The sequence below is a fragment of the Mauremys mutica genome, chromosome 5 (genome assembly GCF_020497125.1).
Source record: "Mauremys mutica isolate MM-2020 ecotype Southern chromosome 5, ASM2049712v1, whole genome shotgun sequence".
In the NCBI taxonomy this organism is placed as follows: domain Eukaryota; kingdom Metazoa; phylum Chordata; order Testudines; family Geoemydidae; genus Mauremys; species Mauremys mutica.
In genome coordinates this window covers 130,925,998-130,930,152 of record NC_059076.1, presented here as the reverse complement: position 1 = coordinate 130,930,152, position 4,155 = coordinate 130,925,998, and positions in this window count along the sequence as shown.

The following is a 4,155-nucleotide window of genomic DNA, read 5'->3' as shown; positions in this document are numbered from 1 at the left end:
TACTCTGTCAGAGTCTTTCCAGTTTTCACGGCCCATCAGTGTAGAACAACGTTAAACACATTGACTTATACATAAATGATTATATAATATACCAATTTTGCTTAATAGAATTCAGATAGATCAGGTTAGAAAGCATCTCCGTAAACCAGGAGCCCCCAGGTTGGAGGTTTTGGAAATATTCTACATTTTGTTCCATTTATGGTAAACACCACATCAGAAGTTGGTCTAATGCATAAGTTAGAAACTTCTGCAGAACTGTGGAAACTGGTAACCACTGAGTTGATTTTCTTCCAGCTTAGAAATATAGTCTTGTCTCACCCAAAAATTACTGACAAAAATGAAGACGGCAGCTCCCTTGCTTTCTATCTAGTCTGTCTGTCCATCCATGCATCCACCCATGCTCTGAAGGCTTTCTGGAGCACCTCTTGCCAGGGTTTCTAAGCATATACTATCCTACCTATGCCATTAAAGCTGTATGAGGTAGGGAAAACAAAAAATTGTGATCGCTTATAGGTGGCATCGAACATGGGCTTAGGAAATCCTGCACCATTTTAGCAGCACTCATCTGGGATCTACTCTTCTAGTTGCTGATGGAATTTTTTGAGACCCCCTTGGGTCTTTGGGGGAGCTGGGAGGTAATACTGAGAGTTAGGAAGGGGATGATAGAGTCTTTGACTACTGTTTGTGTTCCTAATTTCTGTGTGCATCTAAACTATTATTGGCAAATAATAAAAAAAATAGGCCCAGCTCCCCTTCCTCATGTGCAGTTTATTATCTAAGTTAATGAAGGCGTCATTTAAAAATTAAGCAAGTAATTAAAAACAAACAGCTGCATATACTCCCAATAACAACCCAAATAATACTAATTAAAAGCAACCTTAACTACCTCGTAATTAACAGCTCCAATGTAACACAGCAAAATCAAAAAACTTGTATAAAAACTTTATTACTATAAAAAAAAGTATTGCCATAAAACTTTGGGTTCATTCTGCATCAACATCAAAGCTTCAAATGCGTTCAATAAAGGCCCAGCTCCCCTCCCTCCTGTGCAATTTCAGCTGGCCACTGAAACTGACCAAGCAACACTAAAAACTGGTAGCTATAAAATCCAGCTGCAAAACCTTTTAGTATATGTATGCATGCAGGGGCAGCTCCAGGCACCAGCACACCAAGCACGTGCCTGGGGAGGCAAGCCACGGGGGGCGCTCTGCTGGTTGCCACGAGGGCGGCAGGCAGGTTGCCTTCAGCAGCATGCCTGCGGAGGGTCCGCTGGTCCCGTGGCTTTGGCGGACCTCCCGCAGGCGTGCCGCCGAATCTGCGGGACCGGGGACCTCCCGCAGGCAAGCTGCCAAAGACAGCCTGCCTGCCATGCTTGGGGCAGCAAAATACCTAGAGCCGCCCCTGTATGCATGCATGTAAATAAAAGCATATGCTAATTTCAATACTTAAATTATACTCTCAATAAAAGTGGCGTATTGCCGTATCCCCTTTAAAAAACTTCTGTGTGCTTCTTATAAGCAAAACAAGGTGCGAGGCATAAATCAATTTTTTTGAAATATTTACCCTCCCCCTCAATTGTCCTTCACCCTTAGCACCAGAGAATCCTGCCCAGCTGCTCTCAGGCTCTCTAAATGAGAGAGAAGAACCTGCCTTCTTCAACCCTGTAGGAGGGAAGGATGGCCCAACAGTTAGGGTGCTGTGCCCGATGTGGGAAACTCGGATTCAATTCCCTGCTCTGCCATGGACTTCCTGTGTGACCTTGGGTAAGTCACTTAGCTCTCCGTGCCTCACTCTCCCAGCTGTAAAACAGGAATGAGAACAATGCTCTCCTACCACACAGGGGTGTTGTGAGGACAAACACATAAAGATTGCAAAGTGCTTTGAGATCTATGGATGGAAAGGGCTGAATAAGAAACAGGCCTTATTATTAGAGGGCAAGAGTGGACCCCAGGGTTAATCACTCAGGCCTTGCATTCTGGGCAGCAGGGGGGCTCAGTGCTCCTTGTGCACAGGAAGGCAACAAAATACAAAAAAAAAAACCCCACCCCAAATCCCACCACCAGCATTCCACAGTGTAACTATTTGGTTGTTACAAATTAAACATTTGCCAAGGGGAATTCAGATTTATTGGCAATCTTATCCGAGAGTCTCCACATCTTTTGATTGACGGGCCTGATTCAAATCCTACTGAAGTCAGTGGAGACTCCCACAGACTTCAGTGCGCTTTGCTTTGTAAGCCGGGGACTAATTTGAAGTCATTTGTCAGGACATGAGGAGAACACTGCAGCTGCCTCAGGTTGGGGAGATGCAGGAAATTTGGCTACACTCAGAGAGCTGGTACCAGAGGGGTAGCCGTGTTAGTCTGGATCTGTAAAAGCAGCAAAGAATCCTGTGGCACTTATAGACTAACAGACGTTTTGCAGCATGAGCTTTCGTGGGTGAATACCCACTTCGTCAGATGCAAGTAGTGGAAATTTCCAGGGGCAGGTATATATAAGCAAGCAAGAAGCAAGCTAGAGATAATGAGGTTAGTTCAAATCAGGGAGGATGAGGCCCTGTTCTAGCAGTTGAGGTGTGAAAACCAAGGGAGGAGAAACTGGTTCTGTAATTGGCAAGCCATTTACAGTCTTTGTTTAATCCTGAGCTGATGGTGTCAAATTTGCAGATGAACTGAAGCTCAGCAGTTTCTCTTTGAAGTCTGGTCCTGAAGTTTTTTTGCTGCAGGATGGCCACCTTAAGATCTGCTATTGTGTGGCCAGGGAGGTTGAAGTGTTCTCCTATAGGTTTTTGTATATTGCCATTCCTAATATCTGATTTGTGTCCATTTATCCTTTTCCGTAGAGACTGTCCAGTTTGGCCGATGTACATAGCAGAGGGGAATTGCTGGCATATGATGGCGTATATTACATTGGTGGACGTGCAGATAAATGAACCGGTGATGGTGTGGCTGATCTGGTTAGGTCCTGTGATGGTGTCGCTGGTATAGATATGTGGGCAGAGTTGGCATCGAGGTTTGTTGCATGGATTGGTTCCTGAGCTAGAGTTACTATGGTGCGGTGTGCAGTTACTGGTGAGAATATGCTTCAGGTTGGCAGGTTGTCTGTGGGCGAGGACTGGCCTGCCACCCAAGGCCTGTGAAAGTGAGGGATCATTGTCCAGGATGGGTTGTAGATCCCTGAAGATGCATTGGAAGGGTTTTAGCTGGGGACTGTATGTGATGGCCAGTGGAGTCCTGTTGGTTTCTTTCTTGGGTTTGTCTTGCAGTAGGAGGCTTCTGGGTACACGTCTGGCTCTGTTGATCTGTTTCCTTATTTCCTCGTGCCGGTACTGTAGTTTTGAGAATGCTTGGTGGAGATTTTGTAGGTGTTGGTCTCTGTCTGAGGGGTTAGAGCAGATGCGGTTGTACCTCAGTGCTTGGCTGTAGACAATGGATCTTGTGGTGTGCCCGGGATGGAAGCTGGAGGCATGAAGGTAGGCATAGCGGTCGGTAGGTTTTCAGTATAGGGTTTTCGGCAGAGAGCTGAGATTTTCAAAGGATGTATTTTTGTGCCATTTGGCTACATTTGGCATTCTCTCTCTCTCTCTCTCTCTCTCTCACACACACACACACTTTTGCCCATATGTTGGTTCTTCCAGGGCACACGTTGCTCTTTTCAAAACCAGCCCTAGGGAACTGATGAGTCGAGAGCCTCGCTCAAGAGTTTGTTCTGCAGAGGGAAAATGGTTCCAAAAGCCTCCACTCAGCCACTACAGCTCTGAGTCTCCTCCTTCAGAGCACTGAGAAACTCACTGAGGAGATGTCAGAGAGCTCTCCTCCCCTCAGGCCACAGAGTGGCAGCAAATAAGCTCTGTGGTGTCTACACCAGCCTCCGGGTTAGTGCAAAGTCTGTGGTCTTAACATCCCCACTACATGGTGGGCAACGACTGGTGGATCCACGCTGCTTCTGTCCAGAGCCACTAACACATGGAGTTTCTGCATTTTTCCCTCCACAGTGCACGAGACTACGTATCCCGAGATTCTCCTGTCCCAGAGCAGCAGAGCCACGGCTCGGAAGCCCTGAGTTTTGGCGGCCCCCTGCAGGGCTTGAGCTGCGAGTGCCAGCTCGCCTCACTGTAGAGGGAAACCCTGAGTCTTGGCGCCTCCCTTCCCACCTG